Source organism: Phyllobates terribilis, unplaced genomic scaffold (genome assembly GCF_046119375.1).
Source record: "Phyllobates terribilis strain yellow unplaced genomic scaffold, ASM4611937v1 Scaffold_1__5_contigs__length_1240528914, whole genome shotgun sequence".
In the NCBI taxonomy this organism is placed as follows: domain Eukaryota; kingdom Metazoa; phylum Chordata; class Amphibia; order Anura; family Dendrobatidae; genus Phyllobates; species Phyllobates terribilis.
The window spans coordinates 524,366,685-524,392,046 of record NW_027362761.1 but is presented as its reverse complement, the minus strand read 5'-3'; the positions used below and the strand labels follow the sequence as shown (position 1 = coordinate 524,392,046).

General features: G+C 46.2%; 1 protein-coding gene across 1 annotated transcript in view; it reads right to left on the bottom strand.

Annotated features, from left to right (window-relative positions):
- PARP8 (poly(ADP-ribose) polymerase family member 8) overlaps positions 1–25,362 on the bottom strand; it is a 323,912-nt gene that overhangs the window by 140,998 nt on the left and 157,552 nt on the right. The window lies entirely within an intron of this gene.

The window sequence follows — 25,362 nt, the reverse complement described above, 5'->3', positions numbered from 1 at the left end:
AAGGGTACCCATACTTATGCACCTGTCAAATTTTGTTTGAATGCAGATTGCACATTTTCTGTTAGTACAATAAACCTCATTTCAAGGCAGAAACATTACTGTGTCCAACAGTTATTACATATATCAAGCTGAAATAGCTGTTGCAAAAACACCAATTTCTATAAAACATTAAGCTTAAGATTAATAGGGGTGCCCAAACTTTTTCATATAACTGTATCATCATATCTACTGGAAATTCTGGAAGCCAGGACCTTCTCTTGATGAGTGGGCATAACCATGCAAAAGTCATCCCATGCTGCTTTCGATGTCTTTGCGGTAACTCTACACTCTAGCTCATGGAAGGAGGGTCCGCTGTGAGAGACCACCTCTTAGATCTATAATATAATACTACAAGCGTCCCTATGTATTAAGCCTCTGTAAACTGCGCAAGCGCGACGCGCCTGCGCAGTCTGGCTCCAAACAGAAGCACGCATGGAGCCGTTACAGGTAAGAGGAGTGTATGGCGCCGGAGATCGCGGTATGCGTAGACACTGAACGCATACCGCGATCTCCGGCGCCATACTTACATACTTACCTGACCGGGAGGAGCGTTGCCACAGCACCTCTCTTCTGCTCGGAGACCGGGGGCGGAGTGGAGGCGTCAAAATCGGCGCATGCACATAGTGCTATCCGGTGCCATTTTACTGAAGACACATTTGCATTGTGTCCTCTGCAAAACGGCGCCGGACAGTGCGGTATTGGCACGCACGTACTCCGGTGCTGCACTCCTCCCCCGGCCTCCGGCAGAACAGGACACTGCAGCGCTGGAGCACAGGGAAGAAAGGTGAGTATAAGTGTTTTTTATTTGTATGTGTGCAGCGTGAAAGGGATAAGGGGGCCACACATACCAGGATTGGGGGGTGAGGGAGACACACATACCAGGATTGGAGGATTACGGGGCCACACATACCAGGATTGGGGGATGAGGGGCCCACACATACCAGGATTGGGGAATGAGGGGGCCACACATACCAGGATTGGGGGATGAGGGGGCCACACATACCAGGATTGGGGGATGAGGGGGCCACACATACCAGGATTTGGGAATGAAGGGGGCCACACATACCAGGATTGGGGGATGAGAGCGCCACACATACCAGGATTGGGGGATGAGGGGTACCATACATACTAGGATTGAGGGGTGAGGGGACCATGCATACCAAGATTGAGGGGTGAGGGGACCATGCATACCAGAATTGGGGGGTGAGAGGACCATGCATACCAGGATTGGGGGTGAGGGGTACCATGCATACCAGGATTGGGGGATGAGGGGTACCATGCATACTAGGATTGGGGGATGAGGGGTACCATGCATACCAGGATTGGGGGATGAGGGGTACCATGCATACCAGGATTGAGGGGTGAGGGGTACCATGCATATCAGGATTGGGGGGTGAGGGGACCATGCATACCAGGATTGGGAGGTGAGGGGTGCCATGCATAAAAGGATTGGGGGTGAGGTGGCCATGCATGCAGGATTGGGAGTGAGGGGTGCCATGCATACCAGGATTGGGGGTGTGGGGTGCCATGCATACCAGGATTGAGGGTGAGGGGTGCCATGCATACCAGGATTGAGGGTGAGGGGTGCCATGCATACCATGATTGGGGGTGAGGGGTGCCATGCATACCAGGATTGGGGGGCGAGGGGTGCCATGCATACCAGGATTGGGGGATGAGGGGTGCCATGCATACCAGCATTGGGGATGAGGGTTGCCATGCATACCAGGATTGGGGATGAGGGGTACCATGCATACCAGGATTGGAGGTGAGGGGTACCATGCATACCAGGATTGGGGGATGAGGGGTACCATGCATACCAGGATTGGGGCATGAGGGGTACCATGCATACCAGGATTGGGGGATGAGGGGTACCATGCATACCAGGATTGGGGGATGAGGGGTACCATGCATACCAGGATTGAGGGGTGAGGGGTACCATGCATACCAGGATTGGGGGGTGAGGGGACCATGCATACCAGGATTGGGAGGTGAGGGGTGCCATGCATACCAGGATTGAAGGTGAGGTGGCCATGCATACAGGATTGGGAGTGAGGGGTGCCATGCATACCAGGATTGAGGGTGAGGGGTGCCATGCATACCAGGATTGAGGGTGAGGGGTGCCATGCATACCAGGATTGGAGGTGAGGGGTGCCATGCATACCAGGATTGGGGGGTGAGGGGTGCCATGCATACCAGGATTGGGGGATGAGGTGTGCCATGCATACCAGCATTGGGGATGAGGGGTGCCATGCATACCAGGATTGGGGATGAGGGGAGCCATGCATACCAGCATTGGGGATGAGAAGTATCATGCATACCAGGATAGGAATGCGGGGTACCATGCATACCAGGATGATGGATGGGGTGCCATGCATACCAGGATGAGGGGTACCATGCATACCAGAATTGGGATGAGGGGTAACATGCATACCAGAATAGGATTATGTGGTGCCATGCATACCAGGATTGGAGGATGAGGAGTGCCATGCATACCAGGTAGGGATGAGGGGGCCATACATACCAGGATTGGGGATGAAGGAGCCATGCATACCAGGATGAGGGGTTGGGTGCCATGCATATCAGGATTGAGGGATGAGGAGGCCATACATACCAGGATTGGGGGATGAGGGGTGCCATACATACCAGAATTGGGATGAGGGGTGCCATGTATACCAGGATGAGGGGTACCATACATACCAGAATAGGGATGTGGGGTGCCATGCATGCCAGGATGAGGGATGGGGTGCCATGCATACCAGGATGAGGGAGCCATGCATACCAGAATAGGGATGAGGGGTACCATGTATACCAGGATGAGGGGTACCATACATACCAGAATAGGGATGTGGGGTGCCATGCATACCAGGATGAGGGATGGGGTGCCATGCATACCAGGATGAGGGGTACCATATATACCAGGATAGGAATGCGGGGTACCATGCATACCAGGATGAGGGATGGAGTGCCATGCATACCAGGATTGAGGGATGAGGAGGCCATACATACCAGAATTGGGATGAGGGGTGCCATGTATACCAGGATGAGGTGTACCATACATACCAGAATAGGGATGCGGTGTACCATGCATACCAGGATGAGGGATGGGGTGCCATGCATACCAAGATGAGGGGTACCATACATACCAGGATAGGGATGCGGGGTACCATGCATACCAGGATGAGGGATGGGGTGCCATGCAAACCAGGATGAGGGGTACCATACATACCAGGACAGGGATGAGGCATGCCATGCATACCAGGATTGGGGATGAGGAAGCCATGCATACCAGGATGAGGGATTGGGTACCATACATACCAGGATTGGGGGATGAGGGGTGCCATACATACCAGGATTGGGATGAGGGGTGCCATGTATATCAAATTTTGGATGAAGGGGCCATGCATACCAGGATGAGAGATGGGGTGCCATGCATACCAGGATTGGGGATGAGGGGTGCCATGTATACCAAGATTGGGGATGAGGGGTGCATGCATACCAAGATTGAGGATGAGGGGTATCATGCATACCAGGATTGGGGATGAGGGGTGTCATGCATACCAGGATTGGGGATGAGGGGTGTCATGCATACCAGGATTTTGGATGAGGGGTGCCATGCATACCAGGATAGGGATGAGGGGTACCATGCATACCAGGAAAGGGATCTGGAAGGGGCCATGCATACCAGGATTCGGATGAGGGGCCATGTATACCAGGATAGGGATGAGGGGTACCATGTATATCAGGATGAGGGATTGGGTGCCATGCATACCAGGATAGAGATGAGGGGTACCATGCATACCAGGATGAGGGGTGCCATACATACCAGGATATGGATGAGGAACGGGGTACCATGCATACCAGGATTGGGTATGAGGGAGCCATGCATACCAGGATGAGGGGCGCCACGCATGCCGGATTGGGATGAGGGGTGCAATGCATACCAGGATTGGGGGTGAGGGGTGCCATGCATACCAGGATTGGGGGTGTGGGGTGCCATGCATACCAGGATTGGGGGGTGAGGGGTGCCATGCATACCAGGATTGGGGATGAGGGGTGCCATGCATACAGGATTGAGAGTGAGGGGTGCCATGCATACCAGGATTGGGGGTGAGGGGTGCCATGCATACCAGGATTAGGGGTGAGGGGTGCCATGCATACCAGGAAAGGGATGAGGGCAGCACATAACAGGATGGAGGAACAGGATTGGGGAACATAAATACCAGGATGGGGGCAGTACAAATACCAGGATGGAGGCAGCACATACCAGCATGGGAGACCATATACCAATAAAGATGCTAGCTACCCGGACGTAGAACGGGCTCAATAGCTAGTGTTTATATATCCTGATAGAGCTCATAGAAAAGTGGTGTCCAGTTGTTGAGAAATCACAACTCCCAGCATGTTCTGTGGAATGATAGGCACGGTTGTCACAAGAGAAAAAATTCTGCTCTGAAGTCTTTTACGAGGAAGAAGACCCTTGTTTTTCTAATAAGCAATAATTCTTGCAGCCCGGTCTATCAGTTATTTGGGACAACTCCAAACTATTTTTACCGTTATCTAATAGGTACTGATATATATTTTTCGGTGCAATGCAATTATTGAAATATGCCTTTACTGCCTGACAGCAGCAGTGGATTTATCTGAGCGTCTGCTGCTCATATAGGCTATTACAGGGTAATGGACACTTCCAAATGTGTTTCCAACCAATAGCCGCGGGTTAAAGTTCCAAGATTTCAAACGGCCGACCATTAAGTACGGACTTGGCGCTCAGTAACACAAATATCTTCAGCACTTGCCATTCTGCTGTAGGTTCTCTTGTATTTACGATTATTGCAGCTCTGCTTACCTGTACCCTACACAATATAGTTCAAGGGTAATACATAAGGCAGAGAACGGGATTCAGGAGTTCTAAACAAACCACTAACCAATTTGAGATATCTGTCAGCAGGTTTTTGCTGTGTATTCTGAGAGCAGCATTATGTAGGGGTTGAGAGTCTGACTCCAGCGATATGTCACTTACTAGGATATGTGCTGCCTTTTCAATACAATCAGTGTTTTATCAGCAGCATATTATTGCTACAGGACTGAGCATCTCGAGCCTCCTAGTCAAATACTGTATATAACCTCACCCCCAACACTCATTGGCAGCTTTCTGCCTATGCACAGTGTACACAGAAAGCTGCCAATCAGTGATGTGGGTGGGGTTATACACAGCTCAGCCATCTACATCTACAGCAGAGAAAACTGTGATTGTATCAAAATGACAGCAAGCAGCCTTGTAAGTGACATATTGTTGAAATCAGGGTCTCAGCCCCTATATCATGCTGCTAATATAGCAAAAACCTGCTGACATATTCCCTTTAAAGCTTTATTCCCCCCCTCCAAAACAAAAACATGTAATCCCTTATCTACAGGATAGGTGATAACGTGTTGATTTCTAGGGGTCTGACCACTGGGACCCTAAGTGAACCTGAGATCAGGGCTCTCAAACTCAGATACAGGCTCTGCTTCCCCGTCCTGAATAGAGCAGAAGTGCACACGTTTGGCCTCTGCTCCGTTCTTTGTTAATGTGACTGCCAAGTACAGCGCTCAGCTTTTGTGGCGCCCCTGAGGGGTCAGTCGCCACAGGGGTACTGCACCTCAGAACGAGGTGTGGTATCTCCTCTCCAAGGTAAGGATGGAGTACCACACAGGACCCCAACCACACACTCAACACTACACCACTCCAGTTCTGAAGAGGGCCTAAAGCACAATAGTGCTGCCCCGGGCCTGAATGGAGGAGTTGGGGGGAACCAAAGTTAGGGGGAACCATGTAGTGAGTGAGAGTGTAGGAAGCACTTTACTTTAGCACTTAATAGAATCATATATAACTGGAGGCCATTTTAAGAACCGGGTCTTTGGTCGTGGGTCTTTGGTGCGGCAGGTCAGCACAAGGCTGCAGCCGGCTGAGGGTCCACGGTTCCCGGTCTCAGGCCTCGAGACGGGGGATTGGGGCAGAGTTACAATCGGCTCTGTCCCCGGTCTTAGTCCAACCAAGAAGGCCCAGGAGGGGAGCAGAGGAGTTAGGCTCTACAGGCGAAAGGTTCTCGGGGGGGTGCGGACGGAGCGGAGTCGCCACCACCATACCTTATTCTGGCTCTGCCAGAGAGACCCTGCCGCAAGAGGGGGTACCGGTCCCCGATTATCTGACTTTGCACTTCACGTCTCTGTTGGAAAAGTCCGGAGGCTTATGTGGATCCCAGGGGGATACGGACGGAGCGGAGTCGCCACCTGTATGCCCTATTCTGAGTTTATCCAGAGGGACCCAGCCTAACGCCACGTTCTCACCACCAGTCACCAAAAAGGGCACCCAGTCGGTCCGGGGACTACACGTTACCCACAAAGGACATCGCAGTACCTGTACGGGACTCAGTGGTGGACACAAGGCGGGAGAAGTTCAACTAGAGAGGAACACACTAGAGCGGGGGTCCTGTCAAGTGCGCCTGAACTACCTGGAGTGTGCTGAACCCCACCCTGGTGGCCGCAGCTCGCCGTGTGACAGCAGAGAGGAGCTCTGAGCTGAGAAAACACAACCGTGAGTAAAAGACTTGGATGACTTCAACGACTGCCTCTGTCTGTTCTTTCCTCCGCGGCTCTACACCCACCAACGCTCTACTCTGCATTCCTCCCCACACTGCCCTGAGGCCCCGCTCCACCTGTGGGGAGCAGCACCAACTAAGCTGCCTGAACACCGGCCTCAGAGGACTGTCGCAGCGCTGGTGAGCCTCACCAGACACCACGGGTGGCGTCACGAACATTCCCCTTTCCCATACACCTTTTCCCCCCATTCCCTTGCTTTTAAGAGTGACCCCAGGGTACGAGCCCAGGAGCCGACCACCGCGACATCCCCCAGAGTCAGGCAACAAGGCCCGGGCGCCGAGTCGTCCCCATCCCCTGGGCGCGTCACTTTCTCCTACAATCCCAAAATAAATGGAGCAGAGTTGAAGCTCCCACACCTCCACTTCATTTAAGATGGGGCTGCAGAGCCTTATTTATGCTCAGAATGGCTGAGGGTCCTAGAAGACTTAGAGGACCCTCAGCAAATGATCCCCTATCATATGGATCTCCTATAGCTAGGGGATAACTTGTTTTATTTTTTTTATTTTTAAGTCTTTAAATAATGATTCAGTAATTTCCAAATCCTCACAATGTTAGGTCACCGCCTTACAGGAGACAGGTTTTATTTCAGTCTTATAGGTCATTAAAGGGGTTCTCTACTTTGCACACTCCCTTTTTATTAAAATTGTCCCTTGAAGATAATCATAATTCAATCATCTGTGCGTTCCAGTACTGGATCCCCCTTGTGATTAGCCACAATCTGTTCAAGAATCTGGCAACAAGTGTTCAATTCCTCTGTAGCGTCACCACATGGAAAATTAAAGGGTTATTCCCAAAAAGTAACAATTTACCTCCCCATCTGAGGGATAGGGGATAACTTGCTGATGCCGGAGGGTTCAACTGCTGGGACCCGAGCGATCCTGAGAATGGGGATCTACATTCCTGTCTTGAATGAAGCAGAGTGAGCACGCTCGACCTCCCCTCCCATTGTCAATGGGACTGATGGAAATAGCAGAGTACATCACCTGCTTTTCTCCTGCAGTAACACAATGAATGGAGCAGAAGTTGAGTATGAGCACACAGCACTTACACTACATTCAAGACGGGGCTGCCGACACAAATTTTCGGGATTCCAGAGACCCAGCAGTTAGACCTCCAGAGATGACCATGTTATCCCCCTATCCTAACTTGTATTTTTGAGATTAACCCTCTTTCACAATTCTCATTGAAATGAACGGGCTTTTCATGTAATGCAAGAATACACTGGGTCCCCCGGAAAGGGAGGCAATCTGCAATATCTGTGGAACCTCAGTAATTTGAAAATTGGTTTTCTATACTAGATTTAGCATTCTATTTCTCAAGGAAGCAGAAAGTTTCAGCAAGTCACATCTACCAGCAAATTTCATTATATAAAATGTATACAGTAGATCTCCTCGAGGTTTACTTTTAAAATCTATGTCAAAAAGACGGTAATTCCTTTTGAAAGTTTCCCTACCTAACATTAAAATCAGGATCAACCTAAAATAACCATTTTTAATATAGTGCTATTCTAACATTTCAAAGTAAATACAATAACCTCATCAGGTCCAAGAGATCTATGTAAAAATGTATAGTTTGCATTGTGAAAGCTGGAGCCCATAAAGATTCCTCTGAGAGATTGTGACCTCCTTCTTACTACGCCATGTTCACATGGTCAGTATTCGGTCAGTATTTTACATCAGTATTTGTAAGCCAAAACCAGGAGTGGGTGAAAAATACGGAAGTGGTGACGTGTTTCTATTATACTTTTCCTCTGATTGTTCCACTCCTGGTTTTATCTTACAAATACTGATGTAAAATACTGACCAAATACTGAGCGTGTGAAGGGGCAAATTGCTCCAGAAAAGTGGAGAAACAGCAATGATGAGTCGGGGCCTTGTTTTCAGCGTGCAGTAGGAGCAACGATTCTGTGACCGCTGCCGCCTGCGCTTATAGAAGAAGCTCAGGTAATTCGAAGAACATTGAAAAGCTGTTTGATTTCAAGAGTTAGACTAAATGGAGTGAGGTTAAAAGGTAGTGGAAGATCCCTTTAAAGTTATCTTCAGTTTATAGCATTGGATAACATGAAGGAAAGAGAGGCATGGCGCTGTACTGTATGGTGCTGTGAACTGGTTACTTGGATGCAACAGCATAGACAATGAGGAGACAGTAGTACTGAACCAATACTATTTATCTGACTAACACAGATAGAAAATCTATCTATAAGTAAATATATACATATACTGTTGTGCTCAAAAGTTTACATACCCCGGCAGAATTTTTCCTTTCTTGGCCTTGTTTCAGAGAGTATGAATGATAACAAACAAAAATTTTTCTCTACTCATGGTTATTGGTTGGCTGAAGCCATTTATTGTCAAACTACTGAGTTTTCTCTTTTTAAATCTTAATGACAACTAAAAACATCTAAATGACCCTGATCAAAAGTTCACATACCCTGGTGATTTTGGCCTAATAACATGCACAGAATTTGACACAAATGGGTTTGAATGGCTACTAAAGGTTACATCCTCACCTGTGATCTGTTTGCTAGTAAACAGTGTGTGTGTATAAAAGCTGTGTGAGTTTCTGGGATTTAGACAGACTCTTGTATCTTTCATCCAGCCACTGACGTTTCTGGATTGTGAGTCATGGGGAAAGCAAAAGAATTGCCAACGGATCTACGGGAAAAGGTAGTTGAACTGTATAACACAGGAAAGGGATACAAAAAGATATCCAAGGAATTGATAATGCCAGTCAGCAGCGTTCAAAATGTGATTAACAAATGGAAAATCAGGGGCTCTGAAGAGAAAAAAAACATGGTCAGGTAGACCAACAAAAATTTCGGCCACAACTGCCAGGAAAATTGTTCGGGATGCAAAGAAAAATCCACAAATAACATCAGCTGAATTCAGGACTCTCTGAAAACTAGCGGTGTGGCTGTTTCAAGATGCACAATAAGGAAGCACTTGAAGAAAGATGGGCTGCATGGTCAAGTCGCCAGAAGAAAGCCATTACTGCACAAATGCCACAAAGTATCTCGCCAACTATACGCAAAACAGCACAGAGAGAAGCCTCAAAACTTCTGGTACAAGGTAATTTGCAGTGATGAGACCAAAATTGAACTTTTTGGCCACAACCATAAACCTTACATTTGGAGAGAGGTCAACAAGGCCTATGATGAAAGGAACACCATTCCTACAGTAAAGCACGGAGGTGGATCGCTGATGTTTTGGTGATGTGTGAGCTACAAAGGCACAGGAAACTTGGTAAAAGTTGAAGGAAAGATGAATGCAGCATGTTATCAACAAATACTGGGGACAAATTTGCACTCAGCAGCCCTGAAGCTGCACATGGGATGTACTTGGACGTTCCAACATGACAATGATCCAAAACACAAGGCCAAGTCGACCTGTCATTGGCTACAGCAGAATAAAGTGAAGGTTCTGGAGTGGCCATCTCAGTCTCCTGACCTCAATGTCATTGAGCCATTCTGGGGAGATCTCAAGCGCGCAGTTCATGCTACACAGCCCAGGAATTTACAGGAACTGGAGGCTTTTTGCCAAGAAGAATGGGCAGCTTTACCATCTGAGAAATTAAAGAACCTAATCCACAACTATCACAAAAGACTTCAAGCTGTCATTGATGTTAGAGGGGGCAATACACGGTATTAAGAACTGGGGTATGTGAACTTTTGATCAGGGTCATTTGGATGCTTTGTCAAACACAGTAGTTTGACAATAAATGGCTTCACCCAACCAATAACCATGAGTGGAGAAAAAGTTTTTTTGTTATCATTCATATTCTCTGAAACAAGGCCAAGAAAGGAAAAATTATGCCGGGGTATGTAAACTTTTGAGCACAACTGTATATACACACATACACACAAGTGAAGTAAGCACTATATTGGGAGTAACAGCTGCAAGGTCAATACAGTATGTTATAATACAATCAGAACACAGGGTTGTGAGTAAATACAATATCTATGTAACGTTATATTACATACACTGTTCTTATTATCTAGCAGTTAAACAACTATGTTACAACTTTACGGGTATCACTCTCAGTACTAGGCCCATCCCTGTAGTAGTCTCTGTAAACACTTCTGATCGTTACCCTGGCCTTAGCGGGGGTCACCGGTATTTACCGCTAGGCCGCAAGTCCTAGATATGCGAGTCACTAGATATACAGTGTGCTCGTCGTACTGGCCGTCTCCATTCCCTGAAGCATGGCCCCAGCCCACACCCTGTACCATACATCTATGCTGGAAGTAACGGCCCATAGGAACGGTCCTCTGCTACAGCTAGATCGTCTCTTGAGCCTGCTTCGGATCTGGTCCCGGTGTTTTACTGGCGCTGCTTTCGGTCTTCTACTGGAGTAGATTACGGTCTTCTACTGACGCTGCTTACAGTCTTCTTCTGGTGCTGCTTACGGTCTTCTACTGGCACTGCTTACGGTCTTCTACTAGCTCTGCTTACGGTCTTCTACTGGCACTGCTTACGGTCTTCTACTGGCGCTGCTTACGGTTTCTACTGGCATGGGGCATGGATCGTCCTCAGAGCTCAGGCCTTCTCCAGCATTTCACAACTCTCGGACCCTTCTGTGGAGGTGGGGACTGTAAGCCCACCTCGCAGCCACAAAACCTGCCTGGTACAGGTTCTGGCACAAACATCACTCTTCTCAGCCTGGTCATGCCTTTTATAATTAGTAACTGCAACACAGGTGTTACCTAACCTGGTGTCATCTTCAATCTCCTTCCCGAGAACATGCACTTCCACTCTTGGGGTTCCTAGTACTAAAATTCGTTCTTTACTTTCACTTTTGCCTTTGACCAGCAGATGGAGTTGTTTGCTTGCAGTTACTCAGCTAAGCATTAACTGTACTCGTCTTCTCTCTTGTCCGCCTCCTTACAGTGCATACAGTTGTATGGTGCATACAGTGAAAAACATTTCCTGGTTAGTATAAGTGGGGAAAAATGACTTTGAAAGCAGCCATGTGTTACTTCTTCCAGTCATCTAGGTGGTGCTGCAGAGGGAACTAGTCACGGTCGCCTCACTGTTAACATTTACATTCCTACCCAGCACAATCAAGGCTGATGGGGCTTGCTAGTAGCGATGAGATTGTAATGTGTTCCTGTTGCAGCACTGCCCATATGACTAGAAAAAGTACTGCTGTTTTCCATCCATTTTTATATGGGAAGAGGTTTTTGATACAGGTAAGCAGTCCACAACTAGCTTTCCATTATACCACAAAGTAAACTGAAATGCGTGTGTGCAAGACAACATTAGAGGGTTCATCTACATTTTGCCATTTAAAGGAACATCTGTACATGTTACTGCACTACTTAAAGTAAATCTGTCAATAGGATGAACCCTCCTAAGCCGTCTATATGAGCATGTAGGTCATAGGAAGCTGAATAAAATGATACCTTGATATCTGCGATCCAATATTTTATTCCAGAGAATTCCACATTTTTCTTAATATGCAAATGAGCTATTAAGATCTATGGGCCAGATATAGATCTCCCTGAGAATCTGTCTCCATATCTTATGATAAATTAAATGAGGTGCTACCAGTGTGAGACATGTAATGACTGACAGTGAGCTCTCCTGATCTACATGTCTCACACTGAAAAGCCATCTTTCATGTAAAATGTATTTATAAATTTTCGTTTATAGATTTATCATGTACTTTTGAAAGTATCACAGATTGTAAACGGTTTTTGTAGCCAGACAAGAGTCTTCCAATTCTTGTTTGAGGGATTTTCATCCATTCTTCCTTGGAAAATTCTTCCAGTTCAGTGAGATTCCTGGGTCGCCTTGCATGTACTGCTGTTTTGAGGTCTAGTCACAGATCTTCAATGGTGCTCAGATCAGAGGACTGTGAGGGCCATTGTAAAATCTTCAGCTTGCGGTCGTCTATTGTGGATTTTGACGTGTGTTTAGGATCATTATCCATTTGTAGAAGCCATCCTCTTTTCAACTTCAGCTTTTTTACAGATGGTGTTATGTTTGCATCAAGAGTTTGTTGAAATTTCATGGAATACATTCTTCCCTTTACCTGTGAAATGTTCCCAGTACCATTGGCGGCAACACAACCTCAAAGCATGATTGATCCATCCCCATGCTTAATGGTGGGTGAGATGTTATTTTCCTGAAATTCTGTGCCCTTTTTTCTCCACCCATACCTTTGATCATTGTGGCCAAAGAGTTATATTTTAACCTCATCTGTCCACAGGACTTGTTTCCAAAATGCATCAGGCTCGTTTTCATGTTCTTTTACATACTTCTGAAGCTGAATTTTATGGTTAGGACACAGGAGAGGTTTTCTTCTGATGACTCTTACACGAATGCCATATTTGTGCAGGTGTCACTGAACAGTAGAACAATGTAATACAACTCCAGAGTGTGCTAAATCTTTCTGAAGGTCTTTTGCTGTGAAGAGGAGGTTCTGATTTGCTTCTTTAGCAATCCAAGCAAAATTTCAGTGAAAACTGCTTGTAGGTCTTCCAGACCTTATCTTGTCCTCCACTGTTCCTGTTAACTGCCATTTCTTAATTACATTTCAAACTGAGGAAAGGGCAACATGAAAATGCTTTGCTATCTTCTTAAAGCATTCTCCTGCTTTGTGGGCCTCCGCCATTTTCATTTTCAGAGTTCTAGGCAGCAGTTACATGCAGAAGTAATGCTGTTGCTTCAAAAGCACCCAGCAACTATAAGAGTTAACACAGTCACAAGAGACAGGAAGTGTTGTCCTTCAGAAGCATTCAGCAACTAGAGGGGTTAACACAATCACAGGAGACAGGGAGTGTTTAAGCAGAGCCCCATGGAGATTGTGGGGAACTTGTTCATTAGTCTGGCTGAAGCCAAAGAGAGAGGTGGTGTGTTATCTGTATCTGACAGAAGGCAAATGAACAGGATTCAGATCAGGAGAGAAACTAAACACAGGTCAGATAAACTCCCTGAACTAACAGTGCAGAGTATTATCAGGCAGGAAGATAAGGACTGGAAGGAATTGTGTCACACGGATCATCTCCCTCATCAAACCCTCCCCCACGCCATCTCCATGCAGGATCAAGAATGCTGTGTACTATTGTGTCCTTGTGAAGGAAAAGCTTGTAGTTGTGCATGCATAGACGTGTGCTGCTAAGAGATCTAATCTATGCTGAATTATTCTACTGAAGAGACTGTAATATTGTGCCTTGTGAAGAAATTACTGTATTGTTACTAGAGCGGGTTGCTCAAGAAACTCAGACAGTACTCTAATGAAGATTGTTGCTGCAATATCCCTGAAATAAACTGGTTGTGCTTCAGATTAAATTCCACTTAAACTGTTGAAAAAGACTCTTGTCAGATGTGTCTGGTCAGCAATTGAATCTATCGTGTGCCTGAGAGAAGCTGCAGCCTATGGTCGCCCTGAGTAACGGTTCCCCAAGGATTCCAAAGAATTCATGAAACCTCTCTCGCCCTATCTGAACATAGTGGCGTGCGTGTAACACAGCTGCTTATAAGAACCCATGGCTGCTGTTTTTTGGCACAAGGTTAGTTGAGGATGGGTTTTTATAAAGCTGGGAAATTTGCATCACCTGGCCTTTCCTAACGATGATCATGAACAAGCCATTTCCCTAACAAGCTAATTAAGGTCTGAAACCTTGGTCGAAGTTATCTGAGCAGACAAATCTCCAAGGTTGCCCAAACTTTTGCGTTGGCCCAAACTTTCCTTTTTGTAATTTTTAAAATGTAAAATATGAAAACATATATTTTTTGCCTAAAATACAAAGGAAATGTGTCATCTTTAACTTTAGACCTTTTAGAGATTATTTCAGCTTCAACTTGCTTAACTGTTCACAATAATAGTAATTTTGACCAGGGGTGCCCAAACTTTTACATGCCACTGTATAAGAAAAACATGGATTCCCTGAGAATAAGACATCAGATCGCAGATATCAAGGTATCATTTTATTCAGCTTCCTAATAGTTACATGCTCATATAGAAGGCATAGGAGGGTTGATCCTACTAACAGATTCCCTTTAAAATTTTGTAAAATAAAATAAAATAGAAGAAAAGAAAAAAAAAAAGATTAGGACTGACCAAAGGACAACTTGCCACTGTTGTAGCTGGTTCATTACTGCTCAGAAAATATCATAATGTTCTTCAGTTCTACTGCTAAAGTGGAGGTCAAATACATTAGGTCTATAACTGCTGTAGATTATTATAGCCCATCATCTCATACTTGAGATAATATTTGCTTTGGGCAATGATCACTATTAATCTATTGTTTATTGTTTGTTTGTTTTTTGCAAATATTGCTTAGGAGATTCAGGACAGATTTTTATTTTTTTTTAAATCTTATTCTTAAAACAGAAGATGTGCAATATATCCAGTAGAGTTGATCAAAAACATACCCTGGTCTCAGGGCTGTGGAGTCGGTAAGCCAAACCTCCGACTCCGACTCCTCAACTTCCATGACACCGACTCCGACTCCGACTCCCTCATACACGGCTCATGTTTAAATGATAAATTTACTGTAGCCCTGATTCATCTCAGCTAAAAGTCTAGACCCTTAGATCAGGAATAGGACAGACATTTATAGGACATTTCATAACTTTCCCAAATTCTTATGAAAAAATATTCCCCACAAACTGAATTGAACTACTGTACCCAATTTATTATATATTTTAGGAGTTGGAGTCGGTCCATTTTATACCAACTCCACCAAAATGGGCTCCGACTCCGCCTCCACGACTCCGACTTCACAGCCCAGCCTGGTTCAGTGGCCACACTGTAGTCTTTAACTGTCGCACCTTTGAACCTCCTCCTTCCTATGGGCTCTTCATCTGATAAGTTAGTCAGGAGTAAAGTCATTATTGCGGCACAATTCACACAGGTGTTAGGGATGCCGGCATGTAGGAGGAGTTTCTTAGGGCTCATTAAAGAGTGTTATTTAAAAGGGGGAGATTTTAGGATGGGGTGAAATAAAGGAATTGGACAGGATTTGGAAATTGAAATAAAACTTAAAGGGAAGGATTTGGGGGTATAAATATTAAGGGGACCATAGTAGGCTTGTGAAGCACACCAACCCTCTCGCGCTCTCTTTTTTGTTTTTTCAAGCTAATTAAGTTTTAAAAATATTTTTCACTGGTTTCATGGATGGAATAGTGTTTTACAAATATGGATAGTGAGATATGTTGAGACACTGAGATTTTTCGGCTATGTCCTCATTTCCAGATGTCACAGAGTGGGGGTTTTCCTGAATCATGTGCCATACAGTAATAGATGAAAATGGTCTACAGTCCAGCCTTACGTCGGCGGTCCTGGTCTTTCCCGACAACCTGACCTAGCACCAGCAAATCTTAGGCACAAATGGAATTTTTGTCCATTTTTGTTGAAAGGTCGTAACTAAATAAAGCTGTGGCCAATCCGTTTTTATTGACCCACAATGCATAGTCTACATGGTAGTTTGAATTTTCTTTGGTTTGGGATACCACAGTCCAGGTAACGCTTAGTATGGAGGAGTGAGAATCTTCATAGTCCCACAACATTAATCACTTGGGAGTGGACTCTTGCATACAGGAAAGCCCTATAACATTGGTGCACCAATCATACTGGTCCTTACAATGGAGCTGAAAGCACTTTATATGCCACCTTGTTGTGGCTTTGTAAGATATTGCATTCTTCAATAGAAGCAAGTGTCCATAATACATCATGCAATGGGGCATATTGAGCTTCTAGATGACTACTGGTACCATATTATGGATCAATACCAGTGACAAGCGAGCGTGCTCGATACTAGATCCAGCATCAGGGTGGTATACACGCGGTGCTCGAGTGCTCAGGTCCTCGTTAGAAGCTTATTTGCTCGAATTCTCGAGTTTGCCATTCACTTCCATTATGCTCGCTACTCGAGTCGAGCACGTCCGAGCGTACGACCTGCTCGATTCGAGTACCGAGCTCTTGAGCATTTCAGTGCTTGATCAACACTAATCCATACAACATCGATCAATAATACGGCAGTTTGTGATGAGGTTATATGGGTAAATTAAATGTTAGAGAGCGTGTTTTGCCCAATTCCTAGCGGTGACAACCAAAAAATGACCGATGTAGTTTGGCCAGGTGAGAAAGTACATGTACAGTAAGTATTATAACAGATCTGTAAAAAACCTTAGGGCCCATTCATAGATCCATTTTTTTGAGTATGAGTGCTCTTCGTGTTGTTCACGGACAGCACTCGTACCTAAAATAGTGAATAGGTCGTTCACATGTCTGATTTTTCTCGGACCGTGTAGTCCTCGCAAAATTCGAGACATGTCTGATATTAATCGGTGTGTTGGATCAAAATCAGTAATGTAATTCTATAGGTCCATGAAAATTGGACAGCACTCAAATGGCATCCGAGAGCTGTCCAATTTTCACAGACTGCTAGATAGGAACAGATAGAGACATTTTTTGGGGGGTGAGGGGGAGGGGAATTCTCATCCGAGAAAAACTGCTGAAACTCAAACCAAACACTGATGGTAAAAACTGACATTATGGACCAACCTCTGATAAAAAAAACACTGATGAAACTTGGACCGATTTACAAGAAAATCATTGACGTCTGAATGAGACCTTAGACAAAGTTCTAACGTTTCCAGAGGGGATGATCTCGCATAAGTCAAGATTTGGAAAGAATATCTTCCATGTTGATGTTTGTTGAATAAATATGAACTTTCATAGTGAGCTCATATATGCTAGACATAATTTTTATGGTTTGAGCATATGATATCTGTCAGGATCTGAAGAAGCTCACGGTGGGCACTGCTTAGATTTAGCTGAAAATAGACAGTAAAAAAATAGTGGAATATCATTTTGAATTAAGTGACAGAAGAGGACATTGCAAGAGCTTGTATTCACTTTTGAGCATCTGCTTTAATGAAGAAGGTGACATATTCTGTATACACAGGCTTGGACTGGCCCACAGGAGAACAGGAGAAACTCCCGGTGGGACATCACCCTCTGATATGAGCAGTACTTGGCACAATATACATGAGTCACTATGTACAGACAAAGGCAGCATCTTATTCATTTAACAATTTACCCAGATCATTGTTATATAAATTTGTGGTTGATGATAATGTCACATTTGCATGTAACTGAAAAGTGGAGCCCTGGAGTTAGTTACTGGTGGGTCAGTTTTAGCCACCTCCCTGCCTCACCATGGAGAAGTTTTAGCCACCTCTCTGCCTCACTGTGGAGAAGCTTTAGCCACCTCCCTGCCTCACCCCGGAGAAGCTTTAGCCACCGCCCTGCCTCACCGTGGAGAAGTTTTAGCCACCGCCCTGCCTCACAGTGGAGAAGCTTTAGCCACCCCTCTGCCTCACCCCGGAGAAACTTTAGCCACCACCCTGCCTCACCATAGAGAAGTTTTAGCCACCTCTCAGCCTCACTGCGGAGAAGCTTTACCCACCTCCCTTCACCGTGGAAAAGCTTTAGCCACCTCCCTGTGGAGAAGCATAGGTGGATTATAATGAGGGCAATCTGGGTTACCGCCTGGAGCCCATGGCTCCGGGGGGGCCCATGAATTGACCCCATTATAATTCGCAATCACATGTTTGTTGTCACCGCCGCGGCCACAGCCGCCGCACGTGGTTAATGCTGGGCCCATCCGGCCGCATGTTTCAATAGTCACCGCCGCAGCCACGGCCCACCCTGCCATGCTGCCGCATGATGTCTGGGAGGACCCAGCAAACACAGAGCGGGCGCGACTGTTAAAGACTGAAGTCACGCCTACCGCCACTCACGGTCTGCCGAAGAGGAGCTTAATGGTGGCGCTTGATGGTTCCCACCTCGCACGCCTTGCCTGAGCTGAGAAAGCTGAAGAGTGAACAAGCTCCTGCTTGTTCTCCTGAGTCCCTAGGTCCTTCTCCTCATCTGTCTTTGGAGCTTGGTGAGGATCTGACTGTCACACTATTCCTAATTTCCTATAAGGTAAAGGCAGTGGTACTAGACAGCAGAGCTCTGCATGAAAGGGCAAGGGATCATTATTATTTTTAAAATGTGTGTATATAAAATGAGGGGGATGGGAGTGAACTGAAATTACATGGAAGCAAATGCCCCTCCACTGTCTGCACACCTTGAAAATTTCTGTATATGCACGATGGAAGCAAAATTTCTAAGATGGAAAGACACAGTGCAGGGGCACTTGCCCCATGTAGTTTTCTTCTACTCCCATCCCCCACATAAGCCACATTTTATACACACCAAGAAACGGCCCTTTGCCCTTAGGGTATGTGCACATAATCCTTTTTTGGCAGCGCTTTGAACGCAGCATACTTGTGCTGCGTCCAAAGCGCTGCACGCAGGTGAAGCCGCATGTGTTCATTAAACACATGCGGGTTCACCGCAGCCTATACATTACACTGCTAGAATTTCTCTTGCGGAGACTAGCGTCTCCTTAAGAGAAATTAACATGCTGCGGTCTGTCTCCGCGGGTGAGCTGCAGGAGCACAGGAACGCATAGTGGGCATGGGATTTGTATAAATCCCATCCACTATGATGTAACATCTGGCCGCTGCAGATTGCACGCACCGCAAGTGTGCTTTGTCCAATCCGCAGCGTTTACTTACCATGTGCATGCACCCTTAGATACAGAGCGCCACTGCAAATTATGCATTTATACTACTGTCAATATTTCATGGTCCGCAGTCATAGTGACTGCAGACTAATGTAAGGGAACCTGTCTAGTAAAATAAACGCTATTAACCTGCAGATATGGGGTTAATCTGCAGGCTACTTGCGTTCTGAAGTCGTGCGGCCGCCACACTTAGAGCCCCGCTGCCAGGAGGAAATGAATTTCATCCTACCGGCAGCCTCAGGCTTTCAGTCATAGCGGTACTGCTGGGCGGCTTCATTAACCACATAGTGAGCGGCAGCTGTAACTGCCCCTGCACTGACTGAAGGCCGGGTATAATGCTGAGCAGCTGTCAGTGCCAGGGCATGGTTACAGCCAGGTTCTGTCTCTCACAACCACTGGTGGAGCTGAGCTCTGCTGGCTGCTGTTAACTCCTTTTAAAGGGGTTTTCCACTACTCAGGCAACCCCATCTTAATCTGTATGTTAGTTTCCCCCTTGTAAAATAGCAACATCTATACTCACTGCCGCTGCCGTATCAATGATGCTGCTGGTACAGCACCAGCAGTGGGTATAAGTGATGTTATTTTACAAGGGGGAAGCATGGATTGAGATGGGGTTGTCCGAGTAGTGGAAAAAACCCTTAAAGGGAACCTGTCATGTCAGATAACGCTACTAACCAGCAGATGTAGTGTTAATCTGCAGGTTAATAGTGTTAGAAAGGTGCCAACCACTGTACTGAAAGTGCAGCTCATGGGGGGAAAAAATGGACTTTATTCATCACAGGAACCACCGGCTTTCAGTCATACAGGTGTGTACGAAGTGCCTACACTTGCTACTCATTGCGCTGTGAGTGCCCTGGCACTTTGACTGACCACTCCCAATGCAGTGCATCTTTGCAGAGCCAGCTGTCAGTCAAAGTGCCAGGGCACTCATAGCCCAATGAGCGCCAACTGTAGACACTCCATACACACCTATATGACTGAAAGCTGGTGGTTAGTACCGCTATCTGACATGACAGGTTCTCTTTACATGCCACTGTCAATCTCTGGGGCTAGGCTTCACAGGCAATAGTGATTTTTCCTATATGCAGCAATGCAAAATTACCGCTGTATATAGTACAAGTGATCAAACAATCACAGGTTCAGTCCCCTAAGGGGACTAACAAAGTAAAAAAAATAAATGTTTAAAAAAAAAACAGAATTGATTCACCACCCATTCAGTGACTGCAGACTTGTGAATCCTCATATGGCATGCATGTGCGGGCTCATACTGTATATAGGAAGTTATATGGGGGCTCATGCCGTATATAGGGAGCTATATGGGGGCTCATACTGTATATAGGTAACTATGACGTATATGGATGTTTCATGATTTAATTGCACTGCCACTCGACCGGCCATTTATGATCTGAAAGGTTATTCTTTGTTTGACAAAGACACCATATATGCTTCTTCTTGGACTTGTTGTTTTTTTCTGGTCAGAGTGTTGAAAAGTATTGATGAAATACAGTATACAGTGGGGGAAATAATTATTTGATCCCTTGCTGCTTTTGTAAGTTTGCCCACTGACAAAGACATGAACAGTCTATAATTTTAAGGGTAGGTTAATTTTAACATTGAGAGATAGAATATCCAAAAAAATCAAGAAAATCACATTGTATAAATTAGATCATTTTTTTTTTTTTGCATTTTGCAGTGAGAAATAAGTATTTGATCCCTCTGGCAAACAACACTTAATACTTGGTGGCAAAACCCTTGTTGGCAAGCACAGCAGTCAGACGTTTTTTGTAGTTGATGATGAGGGTTGCGCACATGTCAGGAGGAATTTTGGTCCACTCCTCTTTGCAGATCATCTCTAAATCATCAAGATTTTGAGGCTGTCACTTGGCAACTCGGAGATTCAACTCCCTCCATAAGTTTTCTATGGGATTAAGGTCTGGAGACTGGCTAGGCCACTCCATGATCTTACTGTGCTTCTTTTTGCACCAATCCTTTGTTGCCATGGCTGTATGTTTTGGGTCATTGTCTTGCTGGAAGACCCAGCCACGACCTATTTTTAATGTCCCAGCGGAGGGAAGGAGGTTGTCACTCAGGATTTTACGGTACATGGCTCCATCCATGCTCCTATTGATGCGATGAAGTAGTCCTGTGCCCTTAGCAGAGAAACACCCCCAAAACATAATGTTTCCACCTCCATGCTTGACAGTGGGGACGGTGTTCTTTGGGTCATAGGCAGCATTTCTCTTCCTCCAAACACGGCGAGTTGAGTTAATGCCAAAGAGCTCAATTTTTGTCTCATCTGACCACAGCACCTTCTCCCAATAACTCACAGAATCATTCAGGTGTTCATTGGCAAACTTCAGACGGGCCTGCACCTGTGCCTTCTTGAGCAAGGGGACCCTGCGGGCCCGGAAGGATTTTAAACCTTTAAGGCGTAATGTGTTACCAATGGTTGTCTTGGTGAATGTGGTCCCAGCTGCCTTGAGATCATTAACAAGTTCCCCCCATTTAGTTTTAGGCTGATCTCTCACCTTCCTCATGATCACAGATACCCCACGAGGTGATAAGGTTCCCCAGATCAATGTCGATTGACAGTCATTTTGTATTTCTTCCATTTTCTTACTATTGCACCAATAGTTGTCTTCTTCTGACCCAGCGACTTACTTATGGTTTTGTAGTCCATTCAAGCTTTGTGCAGGTCTATGATCTTGTCCCTGACATCCTTAGAAAGCTCTTTGGTCTTGCCCATGTTGTAGAGATTAGAGTCTGACTGATTAATTGAGTCTGTGGACAGGAGTCTTTTATACAGGTGACTATGTAAGACAGCTGTCTTTAATGCAGGCAACGAGTTGATTAGGAGTGTCTAACTTGTCTGTGCGAGCCAGAACTCATAATGGTTTGTAGGGGATCAAATACTTATTTCTCACTGCAAAATGTAAATCAATTTATCTAATTTATACAATGTGATTTTCTCGTTTTTTTTTTTTAATATTCTATCTCTCAATGTTAAAATGAACCTACCCTTAAAATTATAGACTGTTCATGTCATTGTCAGTGGGCAAACTTACAAAAACAGCAAGGGATCAAATACTTATTTCCCCCACTGTATATACCCCTCAGCCCACTAGTATCTATATTGTATATATTTATATATGTTATTTTCATATTGCTTGATCACCTATTGAGGATGCCTGATCAGTAAGAGTATTATCTGATCAGCCAACCTCCGCTGTCAGAAAGGGAATTGTGAAAGGCAAAACTAGTCCCCATCTCCCCTCATTTTTTTTTTTAAATCACTGTTTTTCTGGGCAGATGTCTGTGTAGCACCCTGAGGATTCGGCTGCTACAGGGGTATTGCACCTCAACCCAGAGGTGTGATATTCCACTCCCGGGTAAGGATGGAGTGTGGAACTGAGCTAGTAGGCTGCATGCACTACACACATCCCATTTCCGGGGAACAGACCGATGGTACTCCCACTAGAGAAATGTGCAGGTACGACAGTGTCTGTTCCTGGCTGGAGTGGGAGGGGGGTGGAACATCCCAGTAGTGTAGGGGCAGATAGGGGGAGCAGCCTGGGTAAAGTTAGGAGCTCATTGGGTGCTGGTCACCTGAGCTCACACATAGAGGGAGTATTTAAGGTGGGCACCATCTTAGATCAGGGTCAGTCTGTGAGACGTCAGTCAGCCACAGTCAGTCAGTCAGACAGTCTGTCTGAGAGCCTGAGAAGCAGAGCAGAGGAGAAGGAAGAGAGACCCAGAGGCGCAGAGGGGACCCCAAGAGCCCATAAGAGAGCTAATAGGGTGAAGGGTCGGCAACAGGGTACCGGATCCCAAGCTGGCAGAGGCTACAGCACACCTTAGCCAGGAACCGGAGGTCGTGGGCAGGATCTGCCACGATCACCCACTAAATCCACCCGGAAGGCAGACCAAGAATAGGGTCAGGGAGCCCAGAGGAGGCTTGACCAACAAGAGGCCCGAGGGAGCCGGACTTAGGTGGATCCCTGGTGGGAACGGCCAGAAGAAGGGAGAGACAGAAAGGAGCTCAGGACCACACTCTGGAGTTGCCTGGGAGTTGACCGAGTCCAGGACCTGGTGGACGCAGCACGGCTTGGGTGGTCACTGCTGTACACAGTGACCCGAGCAACACCAGTAAGTAAAACCCTGGAACTGCATTTTATGCCTCTGAGTCTCCTTGCTGCACCTTCACAACCACCATCCTCCACGGCTGACCCCCTGAGGCTATACCCCTCCCGTTGGGGGTTATACTACCTAAGCTGCACTCACATCATCAGCCTCAGTGGACCCTGCTGCAGCGGCGGCCGTATTGACCGCAAATCAACGGGTGGCGTAGTCGACACAAAAGAACATCTAGTAACATCATAAGGACTGCCACACACTGAGCTTGACACCCTGGGCACAGACCGGGTCACAGCCACTCGGAGACTACAACCCCCATCTGATCCGGCTCCGGGTATCCCCAACAACACTGGCCCAGGGGGCGCGTCATCTGTGCATTTATGTCTTTATGTATGGGGTTTCTCAAATAAGAATTCTTTTAGTTTTTTTTGTTATGGTTACATGTATAAGGGCCCAATAGGTTGATTGATTTGGTGGTTGATTGTGAGGGCTCATACTGTATATAGGAGGAGGTCAGCATACTTAATTCTGCTCAATTAAGTCATACAATTAATATAAAAAATAATAATTAATATGTCAATATTGAGCAGAATTCATTTCAGCCGCTTAGGAAAATTGTGGCGCTGTGTTATGTTTGGTGCTGTACATAAGTGAAAAATTTGTGCCACCGCTATTTTTATTGCTGGGGGGGCATGCGCCTTCTAAACTGCCCGGGGCCCGGCTACTCTTAATCCACCCCTGCGAAGAAGCATTAGCCACCTCTCTAACTCACTGCAGAGAAGTTTTAGTCATCTCCCTACCTCACCATGAAAAAGCTTTAGCCACCTCCCTGCCTCACCATGAAAAAGCTTTAGCCACCTCCCTGCCTCACCATGGAAAAGTTTTAGCCACCTCCCAGCCTCACTATGGAAAAGTTTTAGTCATCTCCCTACCTCACCATGAAAAAGCTTTAGCCACCTCCCTGCCTCACCATGGAAAAGTTTTAGCCACCTCCCAGCCTCACTATGGAAAAGTTTTAGTCACCTCCCTGCCTCACCATGGAAAAGTTTTAGCCACCACCCTGCCTCACCATTGAAAAGTTTTAGCCACCACCCTACCTCACCATGGAAAAGCTTTAGCCAACTTCCTGCCTCACCATCAAAAAGCTTTGGCCACCTCCCAGCCTCACCATGGAAAAGTTTTAGCCACCTCCCTGCCTCACCATGGAAAAGTTTTAGCCACCTCCCTGCCTCACCATGGAAATGTTTTAGCCACCTCCCTGCCTCACCATTGAAAAGTTTTAGCCACCACCCTACCTCACCATGGAAAAGCTTTAGCCACCTTCCTGCCTCACCATCAAAAAGCTTTAGCCACCTCCCTGCCTCATCGTGGAGAAGCTTTAGCTACCTCCTTGCTTTGCCACGGAGAAGCTTTAGCCACCACCCTACCTCACCATGGAAAAGCTTTAGCCACCTACCTGCCTCAGCATGGAAAAGTTTTAGCCACCACCCTACCTCACCATGGAAAAGCTTTAGCCACCTCCCTGCCTCACCATGGAAAAGTTTTAGCCACCTCCCTGCCTCACCATTGAAAAGTTTTAGCCACCACCCTACCTTACCATGGAAAAGCTTTAGCCACCTTCCTGCCTCAACATCAAAAAGCTTTAGCCACCTCCCTGCCTCATCGCGGAGAAGCTTTAGCCACCTCCTTGCTTTGCCACGGAGAAGCTTTAGCCACTTCCCTGCTTTACCCCAGAGAAGTTTTAGTCACATCCCGGCCTCACCGAGAAGAAGCTTTAGCTAGCTCCTTGCCTCTTCACTTGGCACCTTCTGTATGATACAGGTGGTGCAAGGTTGTCTTTGCGCCAACTACATCATTTATCAGGACTCTGGTCAGTAGACGCCAAGGCTGTTCTCTTGCACCAATTTTGATGAGTGTCCCCCATTGTGCTGCTGGCCAAATGTGCAGTGCTCTCCGTCAGTGAT